This window comes from Rhynchophorus ferrugineus, unplaced genomic scaffold (assembly GCF_030347505.1).
Source record: "Rhynchophorus ferrugineus isolate W39M unplaced genomic scaffold, kcgeb_rfMv2 rfM1, whole genome shotgun sequence".
NCBI lineage: Eukaryota > Metazoa > Arthropoda > Insecta > Coleoptera > Curculionidae > Rhynchophorus > Rhynchophorus ferrugineus.
The window spans coordinates 39,383,831-39,407,553 of NW_027472580.1; the positions used below are offsets into that span (position 1 = coordinate 39,383,831).

The 23,723-nt window shown below is 32.1% G+C and overlaps 1 long non-coding RNA gene across 1 annotated transcript in view; it reads left to right on the top strand.

The window, feature by feature from the left end:
- LOC143197112 (uncharacterized) overlaps window positions 1–23,723 on the top strand; it is a 250,567-nt gene that overhangs the window by 141,452 nt on the left and 85,392 nt on the right. The gene's annotated exons all lie outside the window — the stretch shown is intronic.

Genomic DNA, 23,723 nt, shown 5'->3' on the forward strand with positions numbered 1-23,723 from the left:
AAAACTTGTCTGTAGTATCATTGTCTTGTATGTAACATATATTTTACATTGAAGTGAGGAAACGCATGCGATCTATACACATTGAATGCATAATTATAACACTAAATTAGTAAAATATAAGACTTGTTAACATATAAACTATCAAGGGCAACTTTCACCATTGTCAACACTTACATCACATGTTCAAAGCGCTTTGCCCTGCATTCGAAATTACATTATTTTAAATGTCAATTTCTCCGTTCATATCCTTCTTTGTGTAAAAATAACATTTATTAAGTTTATTACCGGTAAATACCTAAAAATATCATGGAGTAATGTTTCAACGTTAGTTATCATGCCCATTGCTTGTCATGAAGCCCTAATAAAATAATCTGAATATCCATAGAACCTTAAGGAAGTCATGGTTTCTAAATATTTCTAAAAAACACTTGACCAAAGACAATTAGTGTTTGAAATAATGTTAGTTAACTAATTATCTTTCCAATCCCTGTGGGAGCACTTAAATGTAACTTTCCAACGACATACTTGAGAATACCTTTTTTCCAATATCTCTAATAAATACTGATATTAACAATCCAAGAACAAGATCAACATATTGTTAATACAACGGGCTGGATGGTAAGTCATGCCTGTGGTCGACCGTTTTAATGTAAAAGTATTTTAATCTTCGTCTACATCATGCAAGCGAAATTCCACCAAAGTTTCATTAAGAACTACACCTTAGTATTAATTCTTCCAAAAAGACAAAAAACTATGAACAGTATTATGATCATTGTTTTACTCTAATTTTTTTTTATCTATCTATATATATATGCGTGTCGAGAAAACGAACAAATTTGAATTTATAGAGATCCAATCATCGTGTATTTTCATATTTAAAACACTTTTATTTCAACTGGTCTGGATCAAAACTCAACAGGTTAATAATATAAACATATTCTCGTAAATCAATAATGAACTATTAATTTCAAGTTTTCAACATAGAAATTAATTACCGTCGCATATTCAACTATACAGATGAAACACTAGTAAAAATATATCTTAAAATGCAATGTAAACGTATTCAAAATAATATATTTTTTGTAGTCAATAGTATAGCAACGATTGGTCATTAGAACAAAAATAATTTGTTGTATAACATCATATGATCCATTTCAAAGTAAGTCTCTGATATTTTTTCTCATCGTTGAAGCGGTACAGTTTCTTTGATATCGATTTATTTCTGCGGCTGTACGGTTTCCGAAGATTCGTGATTCTGATGAAAGATAGCGTTCGGTCGTATAACTTAGCAGTTTCGAGAAAACTTTATTGGTATTGCGTCGTAATACGAATAAACCATGTATTTGAAGTCGTTCCGTTTCGCTATACGTATTTAACGTGCGTTATATTTAAAATAAATCTTTTGTGTCGCGACGTATCAACATGACGGGTCGAGAAATAGAACAAGCATCGAAAATTTGCGGTTTTATTCGACGTATCCGTTCGGTTTTGTTTACCACGCCTACGCGAGAAGCCGACCCATATCGATGGGGCGACTGCTGTCTTGTTTTCGATTTTATAAAGTTGTAAGTGGCGTTCTTGAAATTTGTGGGCGACTATGACGGTATTAGTTTCTTTTTAAAGGCTTAATAAGTTTGTAACAAGCATATATTTTCACGATTTAATTATTGACGTGGATATTTAGGCGGATTCATAATAAGGAAAACATATAATAAGTGTTTCCATGTACTCTGATCATTCCCTTTAAATAGGCATTTATTGAGAAAAATTGGTATAATATGTATTGGTTAACAGATTTTTACAATTTTTCTATCTTGCTGAAAACATGGCGATACCGTTGGTTTAACATTTTTCACACTATTTCAGTTTTTCGAAACCATGTTTCAACCGCCAAGAGCCAAGCGTTGTATGAGACAGAAATTCAACCTGCAATAATGTTGTAATGCCTTCACAACTTTTTCAATCAAAATAGCATTTCCAGTCAGTTCGTATACTTTTCCCTTATTTTGAATCTATTGACTTACAACTCATTGTCTTTTAGTTTTTTTTTGTCTTTAATATTAAAATAACACTATTAAATCATTAAAATCAAAACCTACAATTACAATATGAACAAATATTGAAAGTACTATAATTAATGTTAATTGTTACTTTATATAGGGAACTGTCAAACATATCAAGTCTAACAGTTGTTTACATTAATACTTCGCATTTTCACCAATAGATGTCGATATACACCTAATCTAACAAATACCTAAACAATATCCACGGAAATTAATAAAAAATTATATTTTAGGCTATTGATATTAAGATACTGGATACTGAATGATTCATTAATATTAAGACAATCATATTGATTTCAAGGATTTCAAAAATTTAATAAGGTCGGCTTGGTCGGTGTATTGGTAAAGGATGCAACAGGATGGTCTACGTACTGTTGCGATAGTCGCGGGTTAGAATTCTGCTGGGCCGTAGTCGTAAATTTATGTTTGTAACTGTTTAATATTTGTGATTGCCTTAGGGAAGAGTGCAAAATCCGACAAGGAAAATGATACCAGTCACGCCAGTAACCAGGCTGGGTAAGACCGGATATCTTCCGGGATGATTTCTGAGGTGGTCACTGGCTAGTAGGTAGGCTTAATGCCGAGGATCGTGGTTCGGAGCCCACGTTAAACAGTAGTCCCAATCCAGATAAACCCTCGTTGGTAAAACGAGACTTTAAAAAAATGTTAAAAAAAAATATTGATCGCAAATTGGCTGCATGTTTCACTAATACTACATTAAAGTTTCATGATCAATCCCAGTTTCTCAGTGAATAAAAATATATGAATGCAAAAATAAATATTGAGTAAAAAGAGTCAACTTTAAGTTTTGTGAATAGAAATATATATTGTGATAAATGCCTATTCCGTACATATGCTAGAAACTGGCCATGAATTCAAATTAATATATAACTGCTGACAAAAAGACTTGCGCGCAAACATAAAATATAGAGAAAAATTCCTAAGGAGGTCATTATAATTGTAATAAAATGGTTTATTTTAATTACAAGTAGATATTCCGGGATAAAAACGGGGTAAATTTTAAAGCTCGGGAATGCAGTTCGATTTCTCAAACTAAATGGACCAATTTTGTCAATATAGATTCAATATCTAATGATTTTACATCAACCATACGTTCAACTATATGTTCCAAAATAATTGATATATATTTAATAACTATACAAAAAGTGTTTAATGGAAGTTCCTTATGAAACAAAAAAATGGTGTTTATTTATTGATGGATTGAAAACGAGTCTAAAAATTGTGTTATTTCACAGTCTTAATAAATATCTACCAACGACGTTGTTTTGTTTAAAAGAGACGTATACAATTATGAAATCATCACTGGATTTAATGAAATACAGATTTTATGTAGAAAATATATGCTAATACCAAGTAATAGCTATGTTACTTGGTTTGTGAGGTGAATTCATCAAATACCAGCAGAGCTACTAAGGAACATCAGTTGATTCAAGGTTACAAGACAAACGGAATTTACGCGTGAAAAGTCAAATATAATATATTGCTTTTCACCGACTCCGAAGTCGTTGACACTGACTCCGAGACTTTTGTGAAGGATATTTGGAGTCTAATTTTATAAAATTAAGTGATATAAACATAAACAAGATTTTTAAGGATTTTATGGACATTGTTGGACACAAAAGCTGTAATAATAGTTTTTTTTTATAATATACTGGATCTTTTTAATTTTTTTTTGCAAAAAATGCCAGTTAATTCCTATATATATATATATATATATATATATATATATATATATATATATATATATATATATATATATATATATATATACTCTTATTAGGCTTATGATATTGTCGATATTGATTAAATTTATAACATAGTATATATTTACTGTGTTTTATTACTAAAATATTATATATTATCACAACAATAATAATATTATGTTATTATTATTATTAATTTTCTCTTTCCCATACATAACAAGGCATTCTGCGAATATACAATTCAAATTCAAAACTACAATTATTCTCAAGTTCATGAACAAACGTTGTCCCATCTTGGGCAAAATCAAATAGTGAAAATACACATAATACATACAATGTCTACTTATGTCAGTTAATTTTATGACATTCTAGTGAGGTGTTTTCAAGTAATGTAATCAAAGTTTGAAGAAGACAACCCAGTTACATAAAGTATATATAAAATCAAGAGGTGTCATTAGTGATTGTGAGTGAAAAGTAAATAAAATTTAAAAAATCCAGTTAGTATAAAATAGTATGTTATTGAAAAAAATTTAGGGATATATTCTTTTTTTTTTAATATATCTTAAAGTCTCATTTTACCAACTATGGGTTTATCTGGACTGGACCTAAAGTTTAACGTGGGCTCCGAACCACGGTCCTCAGCATTAAGCCTATCGACTGGCTAGTGTCCAACTTTAGAAACCATACCAGAAGACATCCGGTCTTAACCCGCCTGGTTACTGGCGTGACTGGTATCATTTTCCTTCAAGCCGGCTGGGATATATTCTTATTAAGCTATGATATTGGCGATATTAATTAAATTACTAACTTAAACTGTCACATAAATAAAAAGGTATGAAAAGGAATATGCAAAAAAGTCAAAACTTCAACAAGCAATATAAAAATTATTGACCCTATATCTAAATAATTTAGTAGATTTTTCTAGAAAAAACAAATGTTACATTTTTCATAATTTTGTAAAAATAATTAATGCAATAGAGGTTTATTTAACAATACTGAATAAATTGTTAACCTATAGCGTACCTATATAAAATGTCTGAGGTCCATTCATTTTGCCGGTCAGAATTTAAAAAATATTCCCCGTTATTTTTCAGGTTACCGTCTATCGGCGATCGGTTATCGTGTATCTCAAATATGAGCATAGTCTTATGGGCGTATCTTGTTCGACTCCGCGGGCAACCGTTTAATTACTTTCAGCTAGATTTTAATGAGTAATTGCGAGATTAATTTTAAACGGTCGACCAGGTCCGATCTAGCTGTTGACTGAACTGGGCAGCACACTCTCTATCTGCCTCATTGTTTAGGTCGACGTAGGGCCGACTTTACAATTATTAAACGTTCCGAAAAGATCTCACGAACTCAAAACGCTTTAATAATAAATTTTAACTCAGTATATTAAAACACGGGAACTTCGTTTAATAGTCCAATTCTAAAAATTATTATTTTCCATAGTTTAAAACATGTTAATTATGAACTATAGAGGATATTAATTAAGTCAATTCAATCAATGACTTTGCAAATTTGAAGAATATTTTTTACTCTTTGTGATTTCACAATCTGCCCTATAAGCAATAAGTATTTCTTATGTTTATATTATATTTACATGGCATGCAGAAAATTACTTCATTAAGCGATCTTCTGTATAAAATATTATCTTAATTAATTCTTATCTTATTCTAAAGCTTATTCTAAAGTCTACCTATGTCCAGTAATTACATATGGACATATGTAATATCTAATTACATATGTACATATCTACATATGTCCATTGTACCACTTTATTTGAAATATAGTATGGAGCATCAATAACGGCACGCAACACTTTATTTTATATATTTATCTGCCGTATACAGAAGATACAGTACTGGACCCAATACACTACCTTGCGGAACTCCTGAACATATGGGATTTAATTCGGTATGTTTATCGCATTGATTTACACTAAAATGTCTATAGGTGAAATACGATTTTAGTAACTGTTACTCCGGATGAGGGAGAAGTTTCTTTAGTTTAACCTGCAAGCCCGTATGCCATACTTTGTCAAAAGCCTCAGATATATCTAGAAAAGCAGCCGAACAATATCTTTTGGTATTTAGGTCACAGTTTATTTTGTTTACAAGTCTGTGCTTATTGCGAAAACCAAACTGATGATGTTCTGGAATAATTTTTCTTTTTTCTATTATATAGTTTAGCTTCTTGATGCATAATTTCTCGAAAACTTTCGAGATTATCGGTAATAAACTTATAGGCCGGTAGGAGATCACATCTTCTGGTATTTTTCCTGGTTTAAGAATCATTAGCTACTTTCCATATGCTAGGGAAGTAATTAATTCGTAGCATAACATTAAATATAAATGTTAATAGTTTCACACCCTTTTCTTTATGTAGCTGAGACTGAAAATGTTTAAAAACATTTTTTAAGTGTTTTGAGAAAACGTCGACCTTCTCTTTATTGCTTCTAGCCCAATTATTTTGGCTTGTTTTAATAGGTGGGTTATGTTACCGGGGTCTCTTAAGCTTTCTTGTTGCTTTCTACAACGAATAGTCTGTAGCCTCAGTTGGTGTAAAATTCTCTAGGTATTATTGAATGCCTTGGTTTTGTTCATTTTGCATTAGTTTTTTCAGCTCTTTTATTGCCCTATTATATTTTCTTTCATTCTCTTCAGTCCTTTGCTGTTGCCAATTCCTTCGTAACTTTCTTTTTTCTGCTATCTTTTTCTGTATTGTACATGATATATGTGTATTTTTTCTTGGAAATGTTTCATTGTTTTTTCAATGTTTCATTTCTATGTCAATTTCAGTTTGTAACGGTAAGTTTAGAGAGATATTTCGGTCTAAGTTTTCTCTAAATGAGGACCAGTTAGTTCTATTATTGCACAGAGAAGGGGGTTTATCTTTGATGGTAATTTTTGAAAAAAGTGTTACTATTATTGGTGAATGATCAGAAGACAGGTTAAACCATTTTTTGTAATACAGAAATCTATACAATCTGGTTTTTATATCTGTCTGAAGGCCAATATGTTGGTTCACCAGTAGAGATATGTTGTAATTTATCTATCTTTATTGCTTTTAGTAGTTCTCTATCTTTTGAGGTTATTATTTTAAACCCCACATTAAATGTTTTGCATTGTAATATCCTCCGGCTGTAAATATATTACCTAGGGTACTAAATTCTTGAAAGTGTTCTGCCTTGTTGTTATGTTTGGGTGGGCAATAAATCGCAGACATTGTAAATGGTCCATGAAATTCCTCTATGTTTATAATGGTGGCTTGCAGGTAGTCTTTGCGGAATTTTTCTTTTTCGAAATGCTTTATATCATCCCAAATCATTATGGCTGTACCTCCATGTGCTTTATCATCAGGGTGATTTATATGATAAAGCTTATATTTGGGAATTTTCAAATAATGTTTGTCCGTAAAATGTGTTTCGAAAACCATCATCACGTCAATATTTTGTTCAGTTACGAAACTTTTTAGTTCCCTGGCATGTTGTTGGAGCCCATTGGCATTCCAGACGGCGATTTTGTAGCTAATGGTTTCAGGAATTAGGCAAGTTTGCTGACGACGGTTGTGAGTAGACCAAGCATCTTACTCATTTGATCCATTAGTTTGGCCATCATGTTTTCTAATCTAGAAATGTTGATGCTGATTTCAGTAGGTTGTGATGTGGTTTCTCGATTTTGTGTTGAACCATTTTCAATCGTTTGAGCATAAGTTATGTCTGATTGACTTGGTCTGGTGGGTAGACTGGTAGTTGTCGATTGTTTTTGTTGTCGTTGATGCTTTTTTTCTCTTAAGGCAGGATAGCGTTTCTACTGCAGTTGCTTGTGAACTGCGCAACCCTTGTAGTTCTCTGGATGATTTCCGTTACAGTTAACATATTTCACTTTTTCATCGCGAACTTTACGAGTACAATCTCCTATTTTGTGTTAGCCTACACATTTTACGCATCTATATGATTTGCGACAGTAAGTCTTTGTGTGCTCGTGCGCTTGAGATCTTGTGCATTGTGGTATGATTCTTTTTGAATGTGGTGGTTCGCAATTAATAATATTATTTTCCAATTTGGTGATTTCATACACCGCCTTATTATTTCCATTAGGTTTAAATCAATATAGAACATAGGCAGATGTGCTTTTGTCGTGCGATGTCGTATATTGTGAACATTTACGACCTCGTGGCCTTTTTCAGCTAGGGCTACCTTGATGGTGTTAAAGTCCGTCCCGTGATGTAATCCTTTTAACACGAATTTAAATATTGTCTCGGGTTTTGGCCTGAATGTAAGGTATTGGGTGTTGCTTTCATCTAATTCTTTTACTAGAACTTTAAAATACTTCGCTTCGAACAATTGGATTTTTATTGTTTCATAGCTCACTGTTTCAATTGTGTAGTTCGTAGTAATGGTTTTCAATAGGTCATGGATGTATTTTATTACTTCTACTTTATAGACTGTTATTGGTGGTGGTTTGGGAACAACTTATTCAGGGCTTGGTTTTACATTCTTTTCAGTTTCTTCCGACAGGTTACTAAAGCTGTTTTTTGTCTCTATTGGGTTCTGTAACCAATAGTTACTGATTCTTGTTTGTTTCATCGCGATTTCTTCTTCTGGGCTTCTCAATCGTTTCTTGTTAATAACTGTAGTTCCATTCTGATGGTGGAGTTTGCGTTATTGTTGATTGTTCTAACCTTTTTCAAAGTGTGCAGGTGATTTGGTTGAATCGACTTGAATTTTTGAACTTTGAATTTACTTCCAGAGGATAAAAAAATAAAATAAATACATTGTTTATTTCACGCACTTCATTTTTCATTTACGCATTATTTTTTGTACTAGTTTTTGACCAAAAATACTATAAATGTATTTTAAAAGGACTGTTGTAAAATAAGGTTAAATAATTTTATAACACTAATAAAAATGAGATGCAGTCTTTTTGTCTGGTCACGTAAGCACGTATTCACTACACTTTAGGTCCGCTTAGAGACAGATAGCCGCATCTGTTATGCGTTTTAAACACTTAATTAAATAACCGTTATAAAATACTGTTTTTTTTAAGAAAGGTATCTTTCTAGAGCTTAGAGCGTATTGAAAATACGTCTTCACCTCACGAAGATTGGAGCCGAACTGGCAAAGAATATTACAAGGTATTCAGGAAGATATTCATTGTAACACTGGTGATCTTGAAATGAGTAAAATAACCTCATTACAGCAAATATTTTTAATGCGCCTGTTGTTATCTTCAACTCTTTTTAAATGATTACTCACTTCTCAGAAAGGTCAGTAACGATAACAGAAATACGAGGGTTGGTGCTTATATTTCTAGGTCAATAATGGAAAAAAACAATATTGATAATCGCAAAAGAATTTATTGTTGTTCAAAATATTCTCTAAATCATACCAATACAATAACCTGTTAAATATTGCAGTTAGATAAAAGTACCACTGTTTGAGAATGATTTGCTTCTTCTTCAACTTTTTCCGAATTTCCCTGGAAGCAAATTTTAGCAAGTAAATGGTATCATTCAGAACCAACTGTCAAAAAACTAATTTCGGCGACCTTCACGGAATTTTGGAGCGAGCTTCAGCCAGGATTAAATTCATTAAATCTAATAACCTAATAATTAATTTCATTCGATAGTACTAATTACATATTCAAATTCAACAATATTAAACAAAATTTTCTGAAGAAGGCAACGTTCACTAATTGCAAAATTTCAATAAAACATCCAAGATCAAGAATATAACTAGCAACCCGCGTATAAAATCCCTAGCTACCTAAATTGTCCAGCGTAATTACTTGTATGTTTCAATTAAATTAAGCTCAAAAATCATCAATAACTTTTTAGTCAAATTTCATCATAATATCAACTCTTTAAACCAAATATATTCAGAATTACCTTTCCGTTTTATTATGGGTTAGCCCAATTTATCGATTAAAAACCCGATTCTAAAGATTTTAGAGCTTATTCAGCACATTTACTGCAGTATTTACTTCAATAAATTCTTAAAAATGCATCTTACGCTATTGATCTTTTATCTCAATCCAGTATATAATATTCAGCATGACAACAGTAGATCACATGTATATATAACATTCAGAATACATACAATACACACATTGAGAATACACAAAAAATATTATTTATTAAATATTACAGGATCTACTTATGTCAGTAACATCTGACATATTTACAAGAAAAGGGAGGTAGTTGCCAAAAATATTATTATTAAGCAGAGTTGTTGCTGGCGATGAAACTTACATACCATATTTTATGGCTTAAAAACCTAGAATCCATGCAAAAAGATCTAAAGCTTTTAAAGTACTAGTCTACTGGACTCATTTAAATTAAAAGAATAAATGTTATTTGACATAATATCCAAATGGAAAGTTGGAAACTATATTATTAGCCACCAAAATTACCAACTATAAACATGAAGCATACAAGATAAGATATTTCGTACGTATTTTGGCTATAACATACAATTGAAAAACGAAAAATTCGTGACCAAGTCATGTCACAGAATTGACATTAATGCAAAATGTTCTTAGCGACATTCGCTTTGTAGTACATTCTGCTAAAACTTCAAGTATTTCACGTCCATATCATTTAACTTAGGTCAAGAAAAATTGGTTAGAATCGAGATTACAACCGACAGAATGAAAAATACTAACTAATAACCACGTATCATCTCTTACTCACCATCTTACTTGGTTATTTGACATCAGTGACTAAAGATGAAAAAGCCTTCTATATGAATCAGAGCTTGGAGCATTACTCTTTAACACAATTCAATAATTATAATCAAAAAAATTATTACAAAACACATAGGTACCTATTTTAATAAACTAAAATAAAATATAAATTATTAAAAAATAATTTGGCAGTAATTAAAGATCTTATAAAAACAATATTAAAACAAAGGCTTTAGAATATTAATATTAACTCTACGGCCTTTAATATAAATTATGTCAATCTGCTATTTCTAAACTATGATAGAAGACTCTGTAAATATTTTATTTCATATTAATAATAATTACTATAATATATACTGCACGATATCAATTAGCATGAATATTCCACAAATTAGTAATAATTATAAATATTAGTTTCATTGATATCTAAAAAATCAAAACTAATAAATTAAGAGCAAGGATTACATTTACCAATAAAAAGTCGACAATGGATATTTATTGGGCTATTACAAAGCAAACATGATCGTCAGTACTGATAAATTCAACGACATTCCCCGAATATACCTATATATATATATTTTTATCGATCTTTTCCGTAGCCATAATTCAAACATTCTCGGGATTGTTGTTTTTTTCTCATCATAAATTAAATCGAATAATATCGATAATTTTACGAGTGAAGCAGTAAAATTAATAAATTATATTTTAAACGGGTTATTAACTGAATATTATCGAGAAATATGAATGTTTAATGAAACGTTAATTATAACTAGCCTATGTGATCAATTTTATGTGTTTCTAATCTACGACGTTAGAAAGGGCTCATTAAATATGTCATGTTTGCGAATACATCTTTCTATGATGACTGATCAAAATGTAAGGAGGGTGTTTGGTTTAATTTTTTTTATAAATCATCTATTTTGATATACATGTTATGAAATATGTAGGGTTTGAAAACAAAATTTTATTTGACTCAATAATTGTATTTTTTTAACACAGAGAAGTAGCAGACTTTTTGAACCGAAATCGCAGGCATTGGTAATTCATTCCTGCTCTAATGTAAACGAAATACTTATTATGAAAACTACGACTAATTAACTGAGCTTTACAGACCTCCCTGGCGGTCGTCACCCTAAACTACAAACTTCTATTCAAATTCCAGCAGACTATGTTAGTTTATACCAGTATGACTCCGAATTGGGTGGATTTATATCATGAACTATGATGATATTTGTGCCAGGAATTTAGAAGAACTAAGGATATTTCTCAAATCATAGATATTTCCTAATTCCAATAGTTCATGGTTAAGCGACTTTGAGCAACCATCTATTGGATGAACTAACTATGAAAACGATTACATGAATGAATAAAAGTAGATGTCGATGAAGATATGTAGATTGTTATATTTCACTAGTCACTTATGGATCTAGTCAATTATGGACCGATTTTCAGATTGTTTACCTTCAAACCCAAAACCTTAAATTTCAAAGGCACGCGCACTGTTTTCACATATTTTTTTTATCTAAAATAACCAAATATTTATGTATGATGTTATTACTGAACTGATGGGACGAGAAATCCGAAGTAGTTCAGTGTAAAAGTCAGTTTGCTTTTTAAGTAATAAACATATCATATGAGACATTGTAGAAAGATTGTAGGCAACTGTTTCTATGGTGTAATGATAAGAACATAGAGCTTACACGCGGAGATCGAGGATTCAATTCCCATCAAGCCAGCAGTTTCTTTATTTTAGATTTGTTAGTGAACATTTGTCAAATCACCTGGACCAGGTAGCGCACCCCGGGGCCTAAAACGTTCCTTATTTTCATATTATCATTGCTTCTTTATATAGCCCAAACAATACAAAAATAATAATATAATTTTGTGGCATATAAAAAAATTAAATCACGAACAAGACAAATCTGTCTAATTTATTGCTCGGCGCCGATTTCAAAGTATTCAGTTGGTAGTAGTTAAAATAATATTGTAAATATATAAATAGGTTTAGGTAGGTATTAAGCTAAATTGTGTGTTTATAGTAGAATATAAAATACGTGTAGTAAATAGGTTAAATAAAGTTTTTGTTTCTTTTTATTTAGCTACTACAACGATTATTATGCGAATATTTTATTTTAAAATATTTTTTTATATTAAAAATGTAAATTTGATTATTTTTTACTTTTAAGTGAGTTCCTTATTTATTTTTTGAAGTCGGTTCAATTTTTTGTTAAAAATATTTTTTCTTAAATTTTTCTTCAGTATGTTTTATTAATCTCTATCAACTATTAGGCTTATAAATAATTTTTCAAAGATTTTTTTTAATTTGAAACTCAAAAGAATGGTGTATATTTTGAAGTTATCCAAAAGTTGTGAAGTGAAGTTTATGTGAAGCGCTCCTCGGACAAGTCATGATGTGAGTTACGATCGGAATAATTAGTAATTAGAAGCAGCAAGGTCCGGAGAACACGGCGGATGTGAATACGGATGTGTTCAAATGTGTTATCACCAGTTTTGCAACATGTGATGTACTGTTGTCATGTTGAAGATAATATTGTTGTATCTTTGCTCGTATTCCGGTCGTTTTCCACAGCACATTGCCTGGTTCAAATGCACCAATTGTAGTCGATAGCGATCACTGATGATTTCATTATGTTTTAGCTGTTCCTGTTATACAACGCCAAGCCAATCTTGTTAAATGCAGAGCATTAGTTTGGACCTATATTAGGCTTCGTGTTGATATTGATGCATGATCAGGTGATTTTGCACATTTTTTTTCTTTGGATTATCGTAGTGAGTCCACTCTTCATTACTGGTAACTATACAATGCAAAAAATTTCATATTTTTCAGATATGCTGCTTCAAGTATTTTACACATGACCAAACGCCTTTCAAAGCCAAGCAGCAGCCAAGAGCTGCAATTTATAGAACACAAAATATACAAGTTTATATATCACTCCCATGTTCTTCAAGCGATTGGAATTGGTTTCTTTTTCCGTTAAGTTCTGCATATTCTTCTTTGTTTTACACGGATCATCATCAATGCCTTCAAATGCCTTTGTTGTCTGTGCGAACGTCTTAACGTAGGCTCTTTGTCTTTGATAAAAAAATCACCACATTTTCAACACCGAAACTAGTATATACATAGTTGCCATAAGTTTCACACAACATTCAATTAGCTTCAGCCACCTTTTTCTTCAAATTGCAATATAAAGCAAAACTTCCAGCAAATGAGATTTACTCCATATAAATTCAAAAATTTTCAGACATTGAATTTTTTTTGTTTACATTTCTACAAAATGACAAACTACAAAGTGAAGCCGGTCAGTGAAAATTCAACATGAAATTGGTTACAAATCTACCCGATGAGATTTAATATAGGGTCTGTTTAGGCCTGAAAATACATTTATATATACACCAGTGCTATTTATCCTTTTTATCATTTTATATATAGTTTTTCCATTTTATATAATTAACAACATCTTATCTATTATAAGCTTTTCCGTTCCATTGTTCATTTGTTTTACTATGTGTTCAGTTTCACTGATACATTTGGGAATATACACTGAATAAATATTAATAGATTTAAGACAAGTCATTGTTCCAAGTTGCTAAGTAACACATCTGAGTTGCAGTGTTAAAAATATAATTTGTTACCCTACTATCAAAATTGCCTACTTACTTTAATCGAACCTATATTTACCAGTACATATTCTTGTCCCCTCTGTTTTTTTCATATTTAAATAATGGCATGAAATCCAGAAAAGTGATTCGAACTCCTTATTTTATATTCGCTGATTGATACCATTGACACCATATGGCATGATATAAAATCTAAATAGCACTATGGGCATTGTTGTCAAATTAAGAGTGAGCGATTTTGGTGTATACTTGTTTAACGTAATCAATCTCTTTATTATTATAAATTAAGTTAGTATTGGTATATTGATATATAATATTTAACAAGCAACTGTGAAGCAACTGTGAACAAGCAAAGCAACTTTTGTTATTGTGAAAAAAATGGATAAGAAGGAATTTCGCGAGTTGAAAAAGATTACTTTTTAAAAGGAAAAAAATACACAGTTGTAGCAAAAACTTAACTTTATGCCGAGTTTCCGAACACTGCACCAGGAAAATCAACCATCAAGGATTGGTATGGTAAGTTTAGACGTGGTGAAATGAGCACCGAAGACGGTGAACGCAGTGGACGTCCAAAAGAGGTTGTTACCGACGAAAACATTTAAAAAATCCACAAAATAATTTTGAATGGCCGTAAATTTAAATTAAATGAAATATCGGATACTCTGAGGATATCAACTGAACGTGCACATCATATCATTCACAAATATTTGGGTATGAGAAAGTTCTGTGCAAAGTGAGTGCAGCGCGAGCTCACTTTTGACAAAAACAATGACGAGTTGATGATTCGGAGCTGTGTTTGGAGATGATCAAGCGTTATAAAGCCGAGTTTTTGCGTCGACATCTAACAATAGATAAAACATGGCTCCATCTTTTCACTCCGAAGTCCAATCGGCAATCATTCAAGTGGACTGCAGACGATGAACCCGCTCCAAAGTGTGGGAAAACGCAATAGTCGGCTGGCAAGGTTATGGCGTCTGTATTTTGGGATGCGCATGAAATAATTTTTGTTGACTACCGTGAAAAGGAAGGACTATCAACAGCGATTGCATTATTGGGCTGTTTGAACGAAAAAGAAAGTGCTGCTTCACCAAGATAATGCACCGTGTTAAAAATTCATGAATTGGGCTTCTAACTGCTTCCTCATCCACCGCATTCTCTAGATCTGGCCATTAGCGACTATTTCCTGTTCTCAGATCTCAAAAGAATGCTCGTCGGAAAGAAATTTTCGCCGAATGAAGAGGTGATCACCGAAACTAGGAGGCTGAGGCCTATTTTGAATCTATCTATTTTGAAGCAAAGGATAAATGGTACTACAAAAATGGTATCGAAAATGTTGATGGTCACTATAATCAGTGTGTCACCCTGGAAGGGAATTATGTTGAATAAACAACTAATTTTACCAAAAAAATGTGTTTTGCTATGGTAGGCCGGGGACTTTTCAGTTGACCTGTTATAACATCAACATCCATATTTGTTGACAAGAAATAAACGATTGATATTGTCTTGGACTCCTGATATCAGAATACAATTGAATCATGCTTTTATAAACATCAGCACACATTTTAACAGATATCCAAGAGAAAAACACAACTGAAAAACAAAAACTTGAATATATATATCACTTCAAAACATAATTTCAAAAGACCTACAGTGTTTTACGTATTAACAGTCGCACAGGGAAATTTTATGGTCGTAACATACATATCGCAGAAGAAAACAACCGCACCTATCTAATTTTTGTGTAAGTGCGCGCTAGGAATCTTTGTATTAGCGAGATCAGAAAGTAATGACGAGATAAATCCGCGTTTGTTCCAGGAAAACATTGAGAACTATTTCCTAACACGTAAAACAACGATACCGAGTCGAAATCGCTGAAGTTATTTCTTGTTTCTAGCCGCCTTGTTCCAAAGCCAACTATTTTGTTTGCGAATTCTTTCGCCTTAGTTCATCGCCGTTGCGTAAATAAGTTTGACATTTCCAGTAGCGGTACACCGCTACTAATCGAACCACTACGACAGTAAATTAATCCGAATGAAGTAAAAACCATTTTTAATAAATAACGTATTTAAATAAACGACTTTCACATTTAACTATGGCCGTTCGTACATATCAATATGCTAAATATTACAATGAATAAATTATACGGCAGCTGATATGTCGGTGGCTTTTTTTTAGTTGCTATATAATTATATTATTTTAATGAAAAGATCGTCGATACGCGCGAAGGAATAAGTCATACACGATACAGTCCACCGATAAAGGATCGTATTTTAAAATTGTCTTCTTGGAATGTTATCTCTTCTTTAGATGAGTGATAATCGCTGATGTGGTTTCAGAAGAAAGCGGATGGAGCCTGATTGAATACGAATATAATAGTTGATATAATTTACACAAAAACGATTTTAAGTAAAATTTTATATAGTTATTTAAAGTTATATTAAGTGATTTATAATAACTAACGTACTTTATATTCATATCAAAGTTCTGATTAAATTTGTAGCGACCTTGAGGCACGTCGAATTTTACATAGTGGAATAACGGTCTACAAAATACCCAAAAATATAATCCCAGATGTTGAACACGGGCGGTGTGCCAGCAGCGCCAACTAGAACCCGATAACGAATAGCTGGCAACCCCGAGACGTTTATCTCTGATGTTATTGAAGGGTATTTCGATTAATTGAGTGCTCAATCTTCGTTTGGGTTAGACGTGCCACCATCGACTGCCCAAGCCTCGTCAAAAGGTAACTCTGCTGCCATCCGTTTTATTATTTGTATTTTTCACATTTTTTTATATTGCCAATAAATAACGGCCACATAATGTAAACACCACTGTTTCATTTCGTTTTACCTCGATTCACCGAGCCACATCTAATTTACCCTAAAAATTATTATTTTTATGGTTTAACAGTTCCCAAAATGCTTTAGTATATATGTTTTACTTTTATAATACACATGAGCTTAAAATATTCAATTGTCATAAAATATATCTTTTAACAAAAAGGTTGAACTGTATAGTATAATAGAATAGAATTGGAATCTAAACTATAAAACTAAGTAATGAAAATAAAAGTAAAAACCCGAAATGGCAAGAGGACGATATAAATAATGTTAAGTACAATTTGTTTAAGAATTAAAAAAAAAAATCAATTACTTACCAAAAAGCAAATCCCTCTCAGCATTCACGAATTTTTGCTGTTAAAAACGATAAAAAACTGCAATGAAGTTCGAGTCACGGAACTAACGTGGACCCGTGGAATAACTTACCGTCTGTAGACTACCGATTCATGCTATTATTCATTTGGGCCACACGATCGTGCTCTGCGAGCTCCGTCAAACACCCGCGAGGCACCCCGCTTCCCTGTGTCCGTTAAAACAATATAAAACGAGGCCGATATTTAAGCAAAGATTTTGCTGCGTTTATTCTAGCGCCTTATATATGTGATGTCGGTTACCTTTATTGGAATTTTACGCGACTTTCTGCCAGTTAATATTAACAATATTAATGGAAGTGATCTTTAATTTAATTAATATGAAGACATTTTTTAAATACTCTTACGAAGGAAATTTGACATTTAAAGGAAAAACTAGATCATTATCAGATATTATTATTGAGAAATCTGATGAAACTAGAAGGAAAAGTTACACCATTAAATTTAATAAATACCAACAAAACAAAAAACCAGTAACAAAAAAAAAACGCGTGGTGCTCTTTTCCCTGCTTGCTCTTTGGTGGCGATAAAGCTTGGACGGCTATAAGAGTTACCGATCTAGAGCACTTAAGTTTGAAAATAAAAAGACATGAAAACTCAAAAATCCATCTCCATAATTGTATAGAATTTGCATTATTAGGGTAAACTAATATTATAGCTCAATTAGAATCCGCGTATTGGATAAATATACAAAAACATAATAAAAATGTGTCTATAAATAGGTATGTTTTAACAAAAATTTCATTATGTTTTGTGGAGCGTTTGAATTGGCTCTGTGGTGACATGATCAGAGGGATACTTCCCAGAATCTTGGGATATTTCGTGGACTTAAAATTTTTTCGAATGAAGATGCCCTAGATGCACGTGAAGCACTTAAGTGAACACACAAAGAGTGACTCGGCATTCAAAGGTTATAGAAATACAGAACAATCTGCTACAGTGTATGCTTAAAGTTTTTCATGAACGAATAATTGGGGAAATTAATAATTCTTCATTTTTGGCGATCATGGCGAACGAAACAACTGATAAAACTGTAAAATCTAAACTTTTAGTTATTCTTAGATACGTTCGCGATGGTGAGCCAATTCAGCGTTTTTGGAACTACTTATTTTCTGCAAAATGTGGTGCAGAAACATTTAATAAAAACAATTTTAAGCTTTATAGATCATTTAATTCAAAATTCTTACTTATCACCCAACAAACTGATCTCATAAAACTATGATAGTGCAGCGGTTATGAGCAGACAATTAAATTAATTAATTAAAAGAAAATATCCCTTTGTTCACCATGTAAACGGTTATGCGCATCAATTCAATTTGATTATGTCTAAAGTTGCTTCCACAAATAAGCAAGTACGAGTATTTTTTAGCAGTCTACAAGATATTCCTGGCTTTTTTAATAAGCCATCCCAACGATTAGAAATGTTGAACAAAATTGTAAACAGAAAGATCTCTCACAGCGCTCAAATCCGTTGGAATTTTAACATGCCGTCTATTACTGTTATGTATGAAAATACAAACTATCTCATTGAGTGTATAGATGAAATAGAAGACCAATTATCCAGCAACATACTCTGCAGTGCAGCCGACTCTATTCGCTGAACATTAAATGATCCGGTCTTCAATTCTTGGCTAATTTTTCTCCATCATGTGGTGCCCCACGTGGATATTCTTTTTAACTAACTGCAGCATAGAAAAATCGACGCTGTCGATAATTTTGAACGCAATACTATTCAAGTTCGATATAATATTGGTAATACAATTAGTGAAGCATCAGATATAATAAGTCACGAGCCACCATAAAATATATGTAACCGTCCAGGCAACTCTAAATTAGATCACCGAACTTCTGCTTTAGAATTTATTATAACTTCACACACCTCAGTTATAACAAATTCTAAGAAAGATCGATGTCATTTTAAAGAGCATCTAGTAGTTGCATCACTTTTCTTTTCAGAGTACTTGCCGAAAGGTGCTTTTCAACAATAAAGCGTATCAAAACATTTTTCAGGAATTTAATGGCCGAAGGTCATTTAACAGCTGTTTCCATGCTATCTACTGAAAAACAGTTTTTTTCCGGAATAGACAATTTTAGTGACAAAGTGATTACCAAATTTGCGAACAGAAAAGAACATTAGATGTACTTGAATTGTAAAAAATAGGTAAGCTTTTTTTCCAAATATTGGGGAAAACCTTGGCATACTTATCAGGAGCCACCACTATAATAAACTATAACGACTATTCACAATAAAGCTTTGAATTGAAAAAGTCCTTTAAAACTAGTACATAGGCGTAATAGATTATTATTTATTATAACAATATTAATATTGATGTTATAACATTTAAATATTATTTTAAAAAATAGTATAACAACCTACAATATAGCGTATACATTTCCAAGTCAAAATATAGATAACAACAAAATGAGAAGCTATTTGTAACAGCTATAAAAAAAATAGAGTCTATGCTCCTTCTAATTACTGCATTTTCCTATATATGAATGCTGACTTGTCTTAAGAGCGTTTCATTTCTTGAAGACACCAAAAATGGGTCGATTCGTTGATAGCCTCGTGAATTATATGTCGTAAATTCATTTACTCAAATGAAATTAAAATCATGAATCTCGTAAATTATATGAAAGATGAGAAGAAGTAGCGGCTTTCAATTAATAAAATACAATGTACCGATTTTTTACAATAAAGCTTCGAATAAAAAGATATATAAAACTAATTTATATGTCTAATAGGTTATTGTTATAATAATATTAATATTAATATTATAAGTTATAAATATGTTGCCCCACATACACTTTCAAAGATTGCAATCATACCTTACATATAGGCATTTTATTGTGAAACAGAATGAGGAACACACTGATCTACATCCAATATATTCAGGTGTTCCATAAAGCAGTATTCTAGGTTCAATATCATATCTTTTGTATACACCTACCGACCTCAAAAAACACTACTGTCGCAACATATGACGACGATACAACGGTCCTATCATCACATGAGATCAGCTACAAGAAATCTCCAACTTCATCTAAACAAAGTCGAATTGTGGTTGAAAACATGGCGTATTAATTAAACATACTCCAGTCACAATGTAATTATGAAAACCCGCAAATAGGCAATGTTAAGTATCTGGGAATGCATTTTGATCAAATCTTAACATGAAAAAAATATATAGTGACAAAACTAAAACAGTTTGAGCTTAAACTAAACCAAATGTATTCCCCCTTATTATATATATATATATATATATATATATATATATATATATATATATATATATATATATATATATTTATATATATATAATCGATTAACAGACGCGTAGAGTGAGATATATTAATCTCTAGAATAAGTATAAGTTCGGATTGACTATAGAATAAGTTATAATAGTATCTAGAATAAGATTCAGATTATAATTTTGTACAGCAGATCAATTACTGAAGCGATCTTCTCCCTGTCAAGATAGTTATATTGTATAACCGAAATCATAAAAAATCCTTATTGCCCACGAGCAGATTGTTGAAATACAAAGAGATTAATAAAAAAATCTTACAAATATGATTTTAAAAAATTGTATAACAATCTACAACATAGTATATACATTTCCAAGCTCAAAATCAAGACAACAAAAAAATTAGAAGCTATTTGTTAGAGCTATAAAAAATACGTGCAGCATAACCTGGCGGCGACACAACGGTATCATTGAAAACTCCGGCCGTAGCCGTTCGAACAAAGCGGCACTCGAAGTTGTCACGGCCGTCGTCGTTGGTCGAAACGCTTTATCATAGGCGGCGATAATACGGGATCGGGAATGCGCGCGGCCCGTATGAAGAAGAACGAAATCAAACGCGCTCCGGTGGTTGTCGTGGCGTGGCTGAGGTGAATCCGCCCGACCGGAACTAATCGGCGCATCGTGCGTTAAGAGGAAGAACGGATAAAGAGTGGAATCCGGCTGATGGCTTTGATCTTTGTCAACTGCCAACGCTCGGATGGAGGCTGCTCATGGTTCGCCTCTCTGTGTATTTTAGAGATTAATAATCTCGCGATATCTATTGTTCTGTTGCGGACTTTATTGGTCGACGTCGAACTGTTGTATCACCGTTCACCTCCGGCTAACGCTTTAAGCTCGATTTAACAAAAAGGATATTTTCATCTAGTTCGACGATACCCACCGAACATCTCCATAAAAATATTATGAAAGAAGCAGCATATAGTCGAAACCTTTATTCTATAAAAATATTCACGTAAATTAAAATTATTTTATATTTTAAAAATTAGGGCAGTATTCTCGGCCCATTTTTATATCTTATGTATACAGCTAACCTACCGACCTCAATAAACATTACTGTTGCAACATATGCTGACGATACAGCGGTTTTATCATCACAGGAGGATCCAATATCAGCCACAAAAAACCTACAAGTTCATCTTAACAAAGTCGAATTGTGTTTGAAAACGTGGCGTATTAAAGCAAATGAGACAAAATCTACCCATGCATGACATTCACCCTTTGCAAAAGAACATGTCCCTCAGTAAAATTGAATAATCATGAACTTCCGCAAGCATACAAAAAATACATTAAGGGTCAGATATATAGTTTCTTTTTACCTGTATTGTTCTCCATATGCTACAAGAATCCTCACCAACTAAGTAATATCATCTCTATGTACCCTTCCACTGATTCAATATTGAGCCTTGTTATTCATTTACTTCTTATCCTGTCCTTTTTTGTTAGATCCTGACTTTTCTGAAGCATTTCATTTCTACTATTTGTAACTTGTTTCTATCACTTTTTTTTCTAGAAAATAAAATTGCTTCAAGAAATTCAAAGAAAATTTTAAAATTTGTATATTAAGGTCTAAACGTTTTATATATATAATAAACGAAATATTTGCATTCTCCATTAAGAGCATTCAATCTTTTAAAAGATCCATTGATTCATGAAAATAAATCTGCGTCTATGTGTGACAGGTAATATGTGAACTCCATTATGCCGTATTAAACGAGGACTGAGTCAGCAACGTTACGATCGTCGACAATCATTTGTACATTCGAGTACAATAAATCGCTACTTATTTCCATTAAAGTAAAACAATTTTAAATAAAATTTAATAAAGAACGGTTTATTAATATTTTATATATTTTATGGTACCAGACTTATATTTAGCGTGAAATTCCAGCTCAATAATTGTGTTTTATTTGCAATCGCCGCTTTTTTGAATAAAACTTTTGAAATATGTACAAGATATTGTCCTGTGAATAATTTCAATAATTTAATTTGAAGTTTTATTATTTTTTATTGTAAATTGTAATTGTAAATTGTAAAGATTGTAAATTGGTTTTACTAAAAGGTAATGACAAATCTGGAATTTTAATATTTGTGGTGAAAATAAAATAATAAGACATGAAGGACGACACAGTAGGTATTCTACAAAGTAGCTATTAAATTACTTTATATAAATAGCTTTTAGCATCCAGCCAATTTCTTTAAAATCTAGAATACTATATATTTTGCAGTACTAGACTTATATTTAAAGTCAAATATAATGCTTTCCAAATGTGTTCGAGATATTGTCTTGTGAATAATTTCGGGGATCTACAATTTGTTTCTGAATAATAATTCCTCTATAATAATCTGTGTTATAATTCTTATTGGGAAGTTCTCGTCATTCAATGAGATTACAATTACCCCTAAATGATCTACAAAATTTGTTTTCTAAATAAATCAATAATCAATTGATTATTCTAATTGTTTTATCGTAATAGGATAGCTGAATTATATTCAACTTTTCAGTACAATTCTTGTAGTACGATTTGCCCTTTGCTTCAAAATATGTCTCAGTTTCGGCGATCACCCCTTCATTCGACGAAAATTTCTTCCTAGCGAGCATTCTTTTGAGATCCAATAACAGAAAACAGTCGCTGTGGAGCAGATCTGGAGAATACGGTGGGTTGATGGATTTTTGCCATTGTTTTCACTGATTTGTGACACGGTGCCTTGTTTTGGTGAAACAGCACCTCCTTTTTCTTCAAATGCGCCGGTTTTTCGACGATTTCGTCCTTCGAACGGTCCAATGATGCTATGTAATAGTCTCTGTTTATGGTCCTTCTTTGTTCAAGGTAGTCAATGAAAATTATCCCATGCGCATCCCAAAATACAGACGCCATAACCTTTCCAACCGACTGTTGCGTTTTCCCACGTTTTGGAGCGGGTTCATCGTGTGCAGTTCACTGGGATGACTGTCGATTGGACTTCGGAGTGAAATAATGGAGCCATGTTTCATCCATTGTTACATATCGATGCAAAAACTCGGGTTTATTATACTTGATCATCTTCAAACACTGCTCCGAATCATCAACTCGTCGTGATTTTTAGTTAAA